This window comes from Tupaia chinensis, unplaced genomic scaffold, assembly GCF_000334495.1.
Source record: "Tupaia chinensis unplaced genomic scaffold, TupChi_1.0 Scaffold145685_1, whole genome shotgun sequence".
Classification (NCBI taxonomy): Eukaryota; Metazoa; Chordata; class Mammalia; order Scandentia; family Tupaiidae; genus Tupaia; species Tupaia belangeri.
In genome coordinates this window covers 4,886,264-4,901,952 of record NW_006205542.1, presented here as the reverse complement: position 1 = coordinate 4,901,952, position 15,689 = coordinate 4,886,264, and the positions used below count along the sequence as shown (strand labels likewise).

Genomic DNA, 15,689 nt, shown 5'->3' with positions numbered 1-15,689 from the left:
ACACACACACACACACACACACACATGTATATATATGTTACATATATACGTGTTTACTTTTTAGCAAATAATATTCATATGTGCGATTTATTGAGACTTTCAGAGTAACTTCATTTTTAAATACTAAAATAAGAGAAGTACCTATTTTCTGGTTTAATTTACAAAGTTATCTCTAAAACCAAGATTGACATAATTTTAAATTGTGCAATGCTTACTAATGTTAATAAGTGTTAATAATAGTAATGATATCTGAAGTATAGCTAAATACTTTTAAAATCTTATTAAAAATTTCAATTTAATAACTAGAGAATGTGTCAGTATAGTTTATTTAACATGTGCTTTTTTATTTTATTGTTTTTATTTTACTAATAGTCCTGCAAATGTGCTTCTCCTCTTCCTAACCACCCTAGGGTCATCCTGTATATCAGTGTATGAGCAAAATGGTATAATGCAAAGACCATGGGCAGTAGGTAGGGTTAGGCAGAGTTAGGTTAAAGTTCCAGCTCAGCTACTAACTAGCTGTTTCTTCGGAAATTTATTTAATCTCTCTGAGAGTCAGTTTACTAATCTGTAAAGTAGGTAGAATAGTTCATATATTCTTTTTTTGGAAGAGGTTTTTTCTATAGGGCGGGTGTACTTGCCAGAAAGACAGAGAGAGACAGAGAGACAGAAAGCAAGAAATCACCCCCCAGGGGGAATGGCACGCCTTAATTCCTTCTCCTCCATTCTTTTCTCAGAATCTTGGGCGCAAACGAACCCAGCATGAATTTAAGCCACCGGGTCCGGGACTCGAACTGTGGTTAACTACAGTTCGAGTCCAGCGACATACTACACCAACTGCTGGTCCCTAGTTCGTATCTTCTAAGATGTGAGATTAGAAGCAGTATAGATAAGATGTGTAGCACTAAGTAAGTTGTGAACCTTAACCAGGAGCTGAGAAATAGGTTGAGACTTGCCAGTAAATTAAGAATATTGTACAATTGAGATGGAAACCCAAATGCCCTGATTCTTAGCTATAAGCTTAATGTGGTCAAGTAGAAGAAAATAATGTAACATTAGAAATTTGAATTGGGACCAGCAGGCGGCATGGTGCTGGACTCCTACATGGCCAACTGCCGAGTTGCAGATTTGGTGGCTTGCTTTCTCACTTTTTCTCTCTCTGGTGAGCACACGTGCCCTATAGGAAATTAAAATAATAATAAATCTTAAAAAAAGAAATTTGAATAATTTTCTTTACACTTAAGATATTAAGATGAAAATAGCAATAATTTGGGTTCTGTATGAATATTTACTAACTTATCAGCACTTACATTCATATTTACCATAGTATAAAAATAAATGTTTAACTTTCTTTAAAACTTTTGGGTTATGAAATAAAGTAAGGTTTTTCACACTAGGTGGTAGATGAACTGGGAATTTCTTCAATAGTTCTCTTAGGTAATTCTGATTTCAAGTTGCCTGAAGAGTCTACTTCAGTTTGTTCCAGTTAAAAGGGCAGTAACATTAAGTGAGGGCATTAGAGTTGAAGTCCCAGCCTGTCACTCCGTAGTTTGTGATTTTACGCATATTTTTTGAGACCAGTTTACTTTTTTTTGGCCAGGAGGTGCGTGTACTTGCCAGGAAGACAGGTGGGGGGGAGAGGGGAAGGAAGATGCCCCACCACCACCACCATAGGGCATACTCATACCACAGTCCTTTCTCTTCTGTTTCTTCATCCTGCTGGGATTTTGAGTATGCACATGCACAACATGTGTTCAAACGACTGGGACTGGGACTCCAACAGTGCAGGTAGCCACATGGGATCCCGCTCCCTTAACAACCAGGCTATGGGCCAACCTAAAGACCAGTTTCTTTACTTGAAGAACAAAAAGATTTCAATTAGATGATCAATAAGATGTGATGCAACTCTAAAATTTTACAACTGTCAACTTAAAGATAGCTAAGGAAAATGTTGCATGTTCAAGTGATATCACCTTTGAAACTAGAGGAAATGAAAATAGGAATAGTTAAGAATTTTGTACTAAGACTGACATATAGTTGTACAAATAGAATTTAAATACATATTTTTAAAACACGAGTGTTAAAAATATGTAGAGAAGTAGTTCTGAATTGGCTCTGGAATTACTAGAGAGCTTTCTCATATACTCATGCTTTTATCCTCCCTGTTTTCTACCTTTAACCACTAGTTTAGATGAAAATATCTTGAATGTTACTAAAAGTAGGTGGGTAATGAAAAATTTTTGCCTACATTCACATCTGTACTATAATTTACTATACCCTTTTTAGTTTATTCATTTTTGAAGTTTTGAAAATTTTCATTGCTGTATTTGTTCAAATTACTAGGGCTAAGGAGAGTTGTCAAGTCAAAATTTTTTTTTATATCTTAGAAGATCAGAAATCCAAACTTTTAAGGTACCAAACCAGGGGCACTTTCTGATTTTTCCCAGAGCTATTACGAGAAAATTATTGCTCTTGAAAAGTGCCTAAGGGCCAGCAGGTGGCATAGTGGTTAAGGGTGCTGGACTTCCACATAGCTGAGTGCAGTTTGAGTCCTGGACCTTGTGGCTTGCTTTCACACTTTCCCGCGCGCTCTCTCTCTCTCTCTCTCTCACTCTGCCTCTCTTGTCAAATTATAAATAAATAAACTAATCAATTAATTTAAAAAAAAAGGAAAATGGCAACTTAAAACATTAAAAAGTGCCCCGGAAACCCCCCCCAAAAAGATATTTTTAAAAAAGATATTTCACATTTTAATTTTTATATTTGGCAGCATAGTTCCTCCCCTTATTAGGTTTGTGTATCTTATTTAGTTGGTTTTTAGATTTTCCATAATCCAAATAAAATAAGTCTATTAGAAAACTATAATTGTTAATTTTATGTTCATGAAAAAATATTTTAAATATTTAATATCTTTCATTTAACCCTAGGATTCTATGTCTTCATTTATTACTAAGAGGAAGAAAGTATTTCCTTTAATTTGGCAATTGTAGGAATCAGGCATATTTTTCTACCACAAAGGTAATGATATACTAGTCTAGGGTCCTTGTTAGTGAGGCTGAGATTTAGAGTTAACTTGAGAATGATAGTGAAGCTGTTTGTAATATTTGCAAAAGCACTTATCAGTGTAAAGTTACATAGTTTTAAAATTTGTCGGAGCATGTATGGATTCACTGGAGAGAGGCAGAGAGAAAAGGAGAGGCAGAAAGCATCCTCCACTGGGGTGTGGTCATGCCACAGCCCCTTTTTCTCCATTTCCCATCCTTTTGGGATTTGGGACATGCTTACACTTGTGCCTGCTATGTTTTTCAAGTTGCTGGGGCCAGGATTTGAACTATACTGTTGGTCATGCGAGTCCTGGCTCCCTTAATTACTGGGCCAATGGTTGGTCTAGTAATCTTTCATTTTTAAAAATCTGCTCTAGGGGCCAGCAGTTAGCATAATGGCTATGTCTCTGGACTCCCATGTAGTCGACCGTGGTTCGCATCCCAGACCCAGTGGCTTAAAACTCATGCCAGGCACATGTGGGTGCGTGCCCAAGATCCTGAGAGGAGAACGGAGGAGAAGGGATTGTGGCGTGGCCATTCCCCCTGGGGGGTGATTTCTCGCTTTCTGTCTCTCTGTCTCTCTCTGTCTGTCTTTAGTTAAGGGTCAGGAACTGTTTTGTGGAAATGTTTGGTAAAGGGGCCAGCCTTTATACGTTAGTAATTGAGAGACTGGATTCCACATAGCCACCTACAATTTGAATCCCAGCCCTTTTGGCTTGAAAAACATGCTGGGTGTTTTTGTGTACATGCCCCAAATCCTGACAGTATTGAGAAATGGAGAAGGGATTAGGACGTGAATGTTCCCCATTAGGGTGCTTTCTCTTTCTTTCTCTCTCCTTGTGTCTCTTTGTTTCTCTCTAGCTAGTATATGCACTCTCTGGCAATAGAATGAAAAGAGGCAATTGTTAAAGATAAGGCACTTTGTGTTAACAAGTTTGAAGATTTTAAGATTGAAATAATTGCAGTTACTTGGAAGTCAACTCTTTGAAGTTATTATTTAGGTGTTAGTGTTTCAGTTTGTTTCTAAAGTATTATTGGGTCCTAGGGAAAGTCATAACACATTTTTGGATAGAAAACATAGAAAAATACCTCATGACTTTCCTGAAGACCTAATAGTTAAAGCAAAAGATAACAAAGTGATTGAATAGTTTTATAGATAAACATTTGCAATTTGATGATAAGGAATGCTTAATTTGGAATCCCAATTATGTGAAATATTATCTTCCTCAGAAGGACTCCATTTTAAATCATTAATTGATTTATGTTACCAAAAAGTTGTACAGAGTTATTATTTTGAATTTCATCAATGAAGATTGGTGCAAATTTGTTTTCTTCTTCTTACATAAGAACCTACATGGGCAAGCAGGTGGTGTGGTGGTTGAGGCACTGGAGCCTACATGGCTGACTCCATGGTTCTAGTACTGGACCCAGCAGCTTGAAGATTATGCCTAAAATCCCAAGAGGAGAAGGGATTGTGGTGTGGCCATCCTCCCAGGAGTGATTTCTCACTTTCTCTCTCTGTTTTCCTCTCTCTCTCTCTTCCCGGGGCAAGTGCACACACCCTATGGCAAAAATCTTTAAAAAAATAAAAAAATAAATAGAGAATTTACATAGTATACTTTACCCTGCATCTTAGTTTGCAAAACCCAAAACATTTACTTTTTAGCACTTTGCATAAAAGAATTGCCTACTCAGACTTAGGGTTTTGGAGAAACATACTGGCAAATGTATTTACTACAACACAGCTATTTATGTATTCTAATCCTCAATAACATTCAAGGTAGATACGATGATCCTTAGTAGTATTTGCGTTCTACCGTTTTTGTACAGATTTGATAAAAATAAAATGCTTTATAGCTAGATTTCCCATTAATCTTGGCTCAGATTATGTCATTCTTCCTTCTCTGTCATAGTCATAAAATCCAAGCAGCCTAAAGAAAGATGCTTTTGTAATTTTGCTTTGGTTACTTTTTGTCTTCCTTAGAATGTCTAGAAGGGGCTTCAGATAAATTCCTCAGTGTGGAATAATCAGTTCAAGGGGGTACTTAAAATGCCATTTTTAACTTAATTTGGTTAATACTTAAAGTGATTTACCTTATTACTCAGCATTTTGTTGAGTGACCTGTTTAAATTTTGTATTGATTTCCATTTAGACAAATTTACATTCAAAATGGAATTTTTCCAGTCCTCCTCTATACAATACATGCCCTTCAAATTCCTCCTTTCTCACCACTTTAAATTCAGTCTGTTTCTAGGAGTAGGATGTATTTTTAGAATTATTAAGAAGAAATGCCAGTTTGATTTAGGGGAGCAATTACTGTGGTAGCAAAACAAAGCTGAGCAACATGATAACTCTTAAACTAATCTGCTTATACATATCTGTTCTGTTTTGCCTACTGGTTCTTTGTCTTTTAGATTTACAGTAATGGGGAAGTCTCCAGACTATTATTGTATTCTGCACTTTGCCATGCATGCTTTTGACACCTAATAAGCATTAATTTTTTAAAATAAGGGAATTATAACTTCTCTTTCACTTTACAGAGTGGGCTTTCTTTTTTTTTACCTAAGAAATGAACTATTTACTTTAGAATTATACTTGAAGTTTTGAAATCTGATGGGTTGTTACACGCAGTGTATTTTATTATAGTCTGGATATTAGATCAGGCTACCTTTGATTTTTAGTTAATAAAGGATATAGTGGTTATTTGAAAATTAAGCACTTGTAAGTTGAATTACACTTATCAAGGATTTTAATCAACATTGAACATTTTTTGTATACAAAGTGACCTCTGGGCATAGTGGGCGTGTGATATAAAAAATTGGAGAATAAGTCTTCCTTTTTTTCTTTTTTAAACAGAAGGCTTTTCTTAAGGAGTGTGGAATCTCTTGGAGAAGATTAGACACACAGATAACAGGAAAACTATGCACTGCTAGATGGGTACCACAGCAGTATATGATTTAGTAGTTCTAAGGAAGAGGAGATCACATGGGTCTCAAATAATCATGGAAAGCTTTGCGTAAGAAGTGACATTTCAACTAGAACTTGAAGGATAAGTGGCACTGCTAAAGGAGAGGTTTGGATGCATCCCAAGAAAAGAAGACTAATATGAGCAGTATTTAGTGACAGGAACTCAAAAGGTATATAGAGAAAATAAGAGTATGTGCAAATTAGCTGGTATTGAGTTGTGGATATTCTCGGGTATTTGATATGAATGTATTAAATACAGGAAAGTAACATGATTGATATAGTGTGTATTGATTAGATTCCAGTTTAGCAATGAGTAATAAGATTTCATTCTTATGTAAAATACTTTTGGAACACAGTACAAAGCTCGTCTGGAGGTTCTGTTTCCTTGAGTTTTCATTGTCTAGTTTACTGTCCTGCCGTTCTTAAGGATTAGCTCTCATGAGCTCAGTCCAGGATAGAGGCCAGAGTTCTAATTGACTTTTCCAGGCAGCAGTGTAGAAGAAGAATGAAGAACAAAGGGTTAAAGACCTTAAGGAATATTCTGTGAAGCTGCCACATACCACCTACACTTTGTAATAAGGCCACACTAGCTGCAAGGGAGACTGGAAAATGTGGTATTCTGGTAACAAGGTTCTTAGCTACTAAATGAGAATGTTGTACTGTGGAACAAAGGGGTACGGTGGGTTTTTAATAGTCTCTGCAGCTCAGGATTATAGGAAGATTTATCTGGTAGTAAAATGACTTATTGGTTGGTTGAGTGAGAGCTAGGTCATCTAGATGTGAGAATTTAATAGTTTAGATGCTGAGTTAATACTGTATTTTTTGTATTGGTCATAGTGTTGAGTTGAACTTGATTTCATGGTAAAGAACATGTGTTTTCTGTGTAAAAACAAATTAGGTGTGTAGTTTTGCTGATAAGTATATTCTTTTTAAAACATTATAGAAGGAATATTGAATATCATCTTCCTCTTATTTTCTTCAACCTCTTTTTTCCATCTCCATTCCACATATAAATGTGGAGTTTCTCTTCTTTTTTTTTTGAGAGGTTTTCACTATAGGGTGCGTGCGCTCGCCAGACAGAGAGAGACATAGAGACAGAAAGCGAGAAATCACCCCCCCAGAGGGGATGGTCACGCTGCAATCCCTTCTCCTCCATTCTCCTCTCGGGATCTTGGGCATGCACGCACATGCACCTGGCGTGAGTTTTAAGCCACCAGGTCCGGGAGCGAACCGCGGTTGACCACGTGGGAGTCCAGCGACACAGCCATTACACTAACTGCTGGTTCCCGAGTTTCTCTTCTTGAAAAGCAAAAACATCTTGATTCTATTTAATAATAAAATGATTAATAATGACTAAAATTTTAAAAATTATTTTATTTGTCTTTATTTATTTTAATTTGACCAGAGAGGGACAGAGAGAGAGAGAGAGAGAGAGCGCAAGAGCGAGAGCGAGAAAGAGAGAAAACAAGCTGGCAGGTCTGGGACTGAAACCATGGTTGGCCATGTGGGAGTCCAGTGCCCTTAACTACCACGCCTTCTGGCCCCTATGACTATCATTTTTTTGTTTACTCTGTTAATAATTTTACTTAGTTAAATCATTTGTCACTGTATACTTATGAGGGTAATATTGTTCTCTCCAAGAACTGATTTTATTATTATTTTTTAATGAAGGCATTAAATTTGAGATTAAGTCTTTTGCTTAAAGTGATGGCAGCTGAGATTTAAATTCTAGCACTCTGACCTCTTGTTTTGTTGCCTTTAGGTTCTGGTCTGTATTCTCTTTTCCCACAATCTCTTTGAAAAGAAGGGTCCACATTGCTAATGATGTCTACTCCCATATCCCATTAACTCCTTCATTTACTGCTGAAGTATGTCAGTGAAAAGTGCTGTTAAAAAAATAAAGGAAGAGGATTAGCAAAGGTCAAGGTATGGTTTGCAGTTTTAAATAGGGTAGCTAGGGGAGGCTAGGGAAGAGCATTTGATATCTAGGGGAAGAATGTTCCAGGCAGAAGCAATAAGAGCAGATGTCCTGGAGGAGTGTGCTTAGTAGTGCATTTGAGAAAGAGCAAAGAGCCCAGTATGGCTGAAGTAGAGTAAGAAGTGTTGGAGAAGAGTAGAAGCTTAGGTTAGAGTGTTAAAATTTAGGAAAGCAAAAGAACTTTGCCTTAAGTCAGTGCTATTAGGAAATAAAACTTAGAGCACATCATGTGACTTTTTTAGGAATGTGTACCCCAGATAGCACTAGATGCTACCTAAGCTCATTAGACTTTTTGTTTTATGTACATTCTCGCTGTCCAAATACATTCTTCCTTATTTTCAAAACTCATTGTCTCCATGCTTTTCTTACAATTTAAGCACAGTGACTCCGGGCGATCATGAGGTCATCCTTCTGCCCTTACCTTAGAATTTAGCCAATCACTGCTGTACAAGAATCCATACTACGTCTGCCTCCCTGCTTTTAAAATTACTCTGAACTCTGTAACTCACTAGCATACACGATCTGGGGCAACTGGATATTGTGATGTCCATATGATCATCTTGACCTGGCCCAAGATAAAATCTGTGTTTCACTTAATTTGCCTCAGCCTTCTTTTCATGTGCTGGCAAGGGTTCAACAGCATAGATGATGCACAAAAGCACAAGATGAGATGAAATCAAGACAGAGAGACTTGTAGACCAAAGGAAAATGAGATGGTCCAAAGACATTCCTGAGTCACTCTGCTCTTTGGAGGTTGGGGAAAAATGATCTAGCAAAGGAGACAGAAAAGAAGTAGCCATTGAGGTAGGAGAAAAACTGGAAGTGGGGTCTTGGAAACTAATTTCAAAGAAGAGTGTGCGAATAGCCATACTAAATGCTGTTGCTGATAGTTCACACAATCAGAACTGAGAGCTGACCTCTAATTTAGTGACCTGAAAATCAGTGGTGAACTTGACAGTGAATGGCATCACTATCCACGTATTTGTTCATGCCAGAAACCCTGGAAATCAACCTAAATGTATTCTTACCCCTTCATTACACAAATTCTATTACATAAAGATTCCACTTTGTATTTTGTGGAATTTCTTTCATTTTTGCTAGTACTTTCCTAGTTTATGTTCTCAGTATTTCTCCCTCAGTTTATTGCAGTAGCATTTTGTGTACTTTCTCGGCCTCTCATTTGACATTTTCTATTCTTTCTACTTATAGCTGCTGGAATGATCTCTTTAAAAGGCTAGTTTGAATTATTTCATATTTTGCTTTGTTTCTCCTTATGGCTGGTTGGCTTTATCATTCAGGATACTGTTCAAACTCCTTAAAATAGCATGTAACTTTTTTCATGTTGGCTACTTTCTTCTTCTCTGGCCTCATGCCTTACTTAGCCATTGCAAACCACTGTAGAAGGGGTCCTCAAAAAGTTTATGGAAAATGCATGTTTTGAAAAAACTATATATGGACTTGAAAAATTTTTGCGCCAAAATAAATGTGTACTTTCCTTCCATTTTTCCATGAACATTTTGAAGTACACGTATAGTTTCTGGAATTTGCATGTTGCTAGATCTACCTGTAGTGTCCTTTATTTTCTACTGTGTTTTTCAAATTTTGTTTCTGTCTACATTAAGAAGTCTTCCCTGATTCTTTCTCCACCGGATATATATGCTTTTCTTAGGTTCTGTAAGTACTACCTAATTGTGTCTCATAACATTATCATATTCTGCAATTATTGATTAATAAGATTTTCTATCTCAGCAATCTATTTGTTCTTTTGTGGCGTGAACAATGTTTTTGTTTGTTTGTTTGTTTTGTTTTGTTTTTTTTCATTTTGTACTCTCATCCTGTAGCACAGTGTCTGACATCCACTAGGGACTCAGGTTTGAATGAATGAATGAAAGAAATTCAATAGATGCAATCAGAACATCTTAAAACCATTTATTGAGAGGTTTTTTTTTTTTTTTTTTTGGAGAGGTTTTCGCTATAGGGCGTGTGCGCTCGCCAGAGAGACAGAGACATAGAGACAGAAAGCGAGAAATCCCCCCCCCATGGTCACGCCGCAATCCCTTCTCCTCCATTCTCCTCTTGGGATCTTGGGCACGCACGCACACACGCCCAGCGTGAGTTTTAAGCTACCGGGTCCAGGACGCGAACCACGGTCGACTACGTGGGAGTCCAGCGACATAGTCATTACGCTAACTGCTGGTTCCCTATTGAGAGATTTTGCTCATCTGAGTTGTATTGTGGGCCTGAGGGAATTACTGAACTCAGCTGAGGAAAATGTTAAGTACTATTGTAAGATCAAGCTGTGTAACTGTGTTATCTATTCATATCTAAAGACAAAATAAATTCGCCTATTGAATAGTAATCTAGGGAGTGCTGGAAATTCAAGAAAGAGGTTGACTGGCTGCAGCAAAGAGAGGGAATGCAAGATTTTTAAAATGGCATGAAATACCCCCACCATACAAACACATTTTTAGAGGTCTAATATTTAGAGAAAATACTGTTGCACACTTAATTGGTTTTGAAAAATTGGAGCCATCCACCAGTTACATTGATTTACAGTTTATTTTATGAAATTAATTAAAAATGTAAGAATGGTTATGTGCAATATTATAGCATCTAATAGTTTTGTTCATCAACATACTGAGTAAGTATGTAACTCTCAGGTCTCACATTACATACAATTACATTTAGTTTTAAAAATGTTAAGGAATTATTTATTTCTACTTGATTTTTTAAAAAGACCAGGCACGTGGGGACCAGCAGGTGGCGTGGTGGTTAAGGCACTGGACACTCCCACATGGCTGACCAGGGTTCAAGTCCTGAATCTGGTGCCTTGCTTTCTCACTTACTCTCTCACTCTCACCCTCTGTCTCTCTCTGGTCAAATTAAAAAATAAATGAATGAATAAATAAAATAAATAATTATTAAAAAAAAAAAAAAAGACCAGGCACGATTTTTCTTCTCCCTATTTAAAAACTGACATGAGGTCTCAAATTTTCAACTGTGGGACCAGCCAGTGGTGCAGTGGATAAGGTGGTTGGATCCCACATGGCTAGATAAGCAGTTAGAGTCTTGGACCTGGTGACTTTAAAACACACCGCGTGCCAGTGTATGCATGCTTAAAATCCTGAGAAAGTTTTGGAGAAGAAGGGATTAAGGTATGCCTATCTGCCCTGGGGGTGCTTTCTATCTTTCTCTTTCTTTGGTGAGTGCAAGTGCCCTATAGCAAAATGAAAAAAAAAAATTCAACTATAATGGAAGCAATAGGGGTAAAATGTTCTTTTTCTTTAGAGAGATTTTTGCTATAGGATGTGTGCATTCATGGGAGAGAGAGAGAGACAGGAGGTGAGAACTCCCCTGGGGTGGGGGTGGGGCAATGGCCACACTGTGATCCCTTTTCCTCCATTCTCCTCTTAGGATTTTGGGCACGCATGCACATGTGCCTGACGTGAGTTTTAAGCCACTGGGTCTGGAACTCAAATTGTGGTTGGCCATGTGGGAGTTCAGCAGTATAATAACATGCTGCCTGCTGGTCCCGAAATTTAAGGACATTAAGTATGTTGATAAGGAAGAGTTGGCAGAATTTGAGGATTAGTGTCAAAGATGATGGCTAGATTTTGATCTTGGATTCTTGAGATAAAGTTGGAACCATTTACAGGTGGCCACCAAAAGATTACCACAGTTGGGTGTGAGGTTAAAGGAGCCAATGAACCTTTACTGTGGAGTAAGTGTTTATGTTAACATACCATATATGTGTGGCTTAATTTTAAAAGATCACCATGTACTTGAAATAGAAATGGTAGGAGTTTAAGTGAGAAAGAAGATCCAGAACTTAAAAATGGGACTGGAAGGTACAGGAAAAACCAGTGGTTGTTTAGAGAAGGTGATAAAATGGATGACAGTGTGAGATTATTGTGCAGTGACATTACAGGCAAAGGCAAAGGCCACTACTATTTGGATATCATATGTTTATTCAAAACATTGTTTTGTATGCAAAAGACTGTATATTTCCTCAAATGCAAAACCCTGCTTACTTTATTCATATTATCTATTTCTTTGATATACCTTTTTGTATAGGTTAGAATATGATTAGCAAAGCCCTTTTCATCAGTTTTGTCCTGAACAGTTTTTACAATTCGGTATATCTTAGTAAAACTTCTGAAGAATAAACTAAAACCTGGTGGTAGAAACTTTGTGGGGACCAGCAGGTGGCATAGTGGTTTAGGTGCTGGACTTCCCCATAGCCAATTGCGGTTCGAATCCTGGCCCCAGAGACTCGAAACTCATGCCAGATGTGTGTGCATGTGTGCCCAAAATGTCCAGAAAAGAATGGAGAAAGAGAGATTATGGTGTGACCATCCTCACTTGGCGCAGGGGTAGGGAGTTGATTTCTCACTTACCCTCTCTCTGTCTCTGTCTTTCTGACAAGTGCATGGGCCCTATGGCAAAAAATCTTCAAAAACAAAAACTTTGTGTATGGAAATTTGTGTTGTAAAATTCTGCTTCACATTCTAATAGTTAAGGTGGTCCTAGGATGATGCCTACCTGTTATAACATAGTTGCTTTCATCTATATTTTATATTAAATATGTAAAAATTTTATAGTACTATTTGAAATAGTAGCATATTAATGATTGGTGTTTATTTTAAAATGTAATATCTTTTAAATTTACTTCCATAGTAAATTATTGTAGGCACATGTTAAGATTATTTGATGCAGTAGTGCAGTCTAATGAAAACAACAACTTTGGAACTAACTAGATCTTACTCTATCACTGTTGTGGGTTGAGTGTTTTCCCAAAAGGTATGTTGAAATCTCCAGTAAACAGGCTCCTTGCAGATATAATCTAGTTAAGATGAGGTCATTAGGGTGGGCTTTTATTCAATAAAATAGGTATGCATAGAAGAAGAAACAGATATATACAGAAGGAAGATGATGTGAAGTTAGAGACACAGAATGCCGTGTAACAACAGAGGCAGAGGGAGTGATGTGGTTACAAAGAACTCCAAAAATTGCCCCAGAGTGGAAAGAGGCAAGGAATATTTATAAAGTTTCGGAGGGCTTTTGACCCAGCTGACACTTAGAATTTGGACTTCTAGACTGCAGAACTGAGAGAGAATAAATTTCTCTTACTCTAAGACATTCAGTTTGTGGTCATTTGTTAGAGCAGTTGTAGAAAACCAATTGTAGTCACATCTCAGCTTTTTAGTCTTGGACAGTCTTTTGGCCTCTGAATATCACTTTCCTCATTTGTAAATGACTGAAAACATGGCATGGAGTAGGCATGTGGGAAATAATAGCTGATTTTGCCATTGTTGTCTCTTCTTTAAACAATTTACATTATTTCTCAGTTCATTTATCATTTCCAAGCATGACATTGCAACTTACTGATTGGATTAGGAATGAAAACTTGTCTTGGGGTTCCCACTTAGATGCTCTAATTTATAGAAACCAAATATATAGGTTTCATATGACCCATAATTTTTTTTTAGGATATAAAGGATTAAACTGTTTTGTAGCTATACATTTAAAGCTAAGCTTTTGATGATTCTTTTTGAATAAATCTTCAAAAGTAAAATGATCTAGAGTGACTATAAGTTTTTAAAAATAACTTCAATTTTTTTTTGGAGAGATTTTCGCTATAGGGCGCGTGCGCTCGCCAGACAGACAGAGAGAGACATAGAGACAGAAAGCGAGAAATCACCCCCCAGGTGGGATGGTCACGCTGCAATCCCTTCTCCTCCTTCTCCTCTCAGGATCTTGGGCACGCACGCACATGCGCCCGGCGTGAGTTCTAAGCCACCGGGTCCGGGACGCGAACCGCAGTCGACTACGTGGGAGTCCAGCGACATAGCCATTACGCTAACTGCTGGTTCCCAAAATAACTTCAATTGTTAACTATTAGATTCTAAATAAAATACGGCTATTTCTTTACTCCCTGCATCTACTGACTAAGCCATAGCTACTTTGCTTTTTAGAGCAATTAAGTTAATCCAGTGCTGTCCTATTTACCCTTATTTGTGGTGGTAGTTTTTTGTTTTACATTAATGTAGTGTCTATAGAATGAAAAAGGAAGCACTTTACACACGCCTTAAAACATTATTCATTACTTTGGGATACCTTTCTGGTTTATTGTGTCCCTTTCAGTACTTCTTTCCCTTTCAACAAGTATATCTACCTTCTCTTTACTAGAGCCTGGATTATACATATTATTCAGTATACAAATGTGTAACCTTTGTGGAAATCTTAGTGATATCCCTCACTTTTGAATCCTGGGTAGAAAGCAGTGTTAAATTTCTTCTTCTGAGGCAAGAACATGGGTAACTGCTTAGCCCTTACAACCTTTTTTTTTTTTTTTGCCAGAGATCTCTCTGTGACAAAGCAGAGAAATTTGCTGTTGTGGCATCACACCAGTGGCACTAGTATGTCTCATGAACCTAACGTTACTGCTCTAATCACCTAGAGCAGGATTAATATCATGATCTTTGCAGCTGATGTTTGCAGTGCCTGTTGTCACCAGAATGAGCTTCTTTGTTGCTGCTGGTATTCTATACCTCTTGTTGAATATCAGTGTTTACAGGAAGGGTTCTAACTCCTGAAACATTCAGTGCTGCCAATACTAGAAATTCTAGAGTAGAACTAGAAAGGTTCTTTCCATGGCTCCATAAACATTTTATTACCTGGGCTATAAAGCTCTACAATGCTCTAGGTTATGGTGGCTCAAAGTTACAAGAGTTATTCCTTTAGCTTCTAGTCTGCAAACTATTAATAGTCCATTACACTGTTCTTTGTCTGAGACCTAGTTTGTTCTTATTATTGATTGCCAGTTGTTTTGTAAATATACACTGAATTAAAACTAGGTAACTGGAGAACCACTGACTGATTCTCAGATCTTTATCTCTAATTCAGACCTTTATTGGAAGTCCTACATTTAGTTACCTTTGGGGTCTATTTATGTGCTAAGCTCAGTCAGGGATTATCTCCTTTAAAAAAAAAAAAAAATTCACCTTGTCCCTGTAGCAGCTTCTTTGGAGAAATTTGCTGACTACTGGATGAGGTTCTGCTTCCATACCTCCTGAGCTACTTTTATCAAACTATCCAATACATTTTAATGGCTGTTTTCTGCGTTAGACATTGAGTTCCAAGAGGTCAGATATTAGGTGAGTTCTTATCACCTGGGACATACAGATACTCCATAAATGTTAGATGAATGACTATATCCTGATGGGTCATTCAAGAAGAAATTTAAAGTTCCGTTTCCTAGACGCTCTTTTAATCTGTTTATGTGCAAATATCTGATTATATTACTCTCCTCAAAAATTTCTCCAGTTCTTTATCTCCTGTAGGACATTTTTATTAAGAGAGATTTTTGCTGTAGGATGCATGCGCTCACTAGAGAAGCAGAGAGAAAGAGAGAGAGAGAGAGTGAGAAATTATTCCCCAGGGAGGATGGCCACACTTGAATCCCTCTTTCTCCATTCTTCTCCCGGGATCTTTGGCACACACATGCACCCAGTGTGAGTTTTAAGCTGCCATGTCCAGGACTCAAGTCACAGTCAACTACATGGGAGTCCAGTGATGTAACCATTAAGCCATCTGCTGTCCCCCCCCATAAGACATTTTTAACACTGACGGTTACTTGGCTTTTTTTTTTTTTTTTTTTTTTGGTTTTTTTTTGTTTGGGTGGCTTGTTTGTCCAAAA

At 37.4% G+C, this 15,689-nt stretch overlaps 1 protein-coding gene and 1 long non-coding RNA gene across 2 annotated transcripts in view; both read left to right on the top strand.

Moving 5' to 3' along the window:
• Positions 1 to 15,689, top strand: part of CDC50A (cell division cycle 50 P4-ATPase accessory subunit A) — a 48,235-nt gene that overhangs the window by 3,500 nt on the left and 29,046 nt on the right.
• The window catches only part of LOC114006110 (uncharacterized), a 19,524-nt gene that overhangs the window by 1,023 nt on the left and 2,812 nt on the right, over positions 1 to 15,689 (top strand). The window lies entirely within an intron of this gene.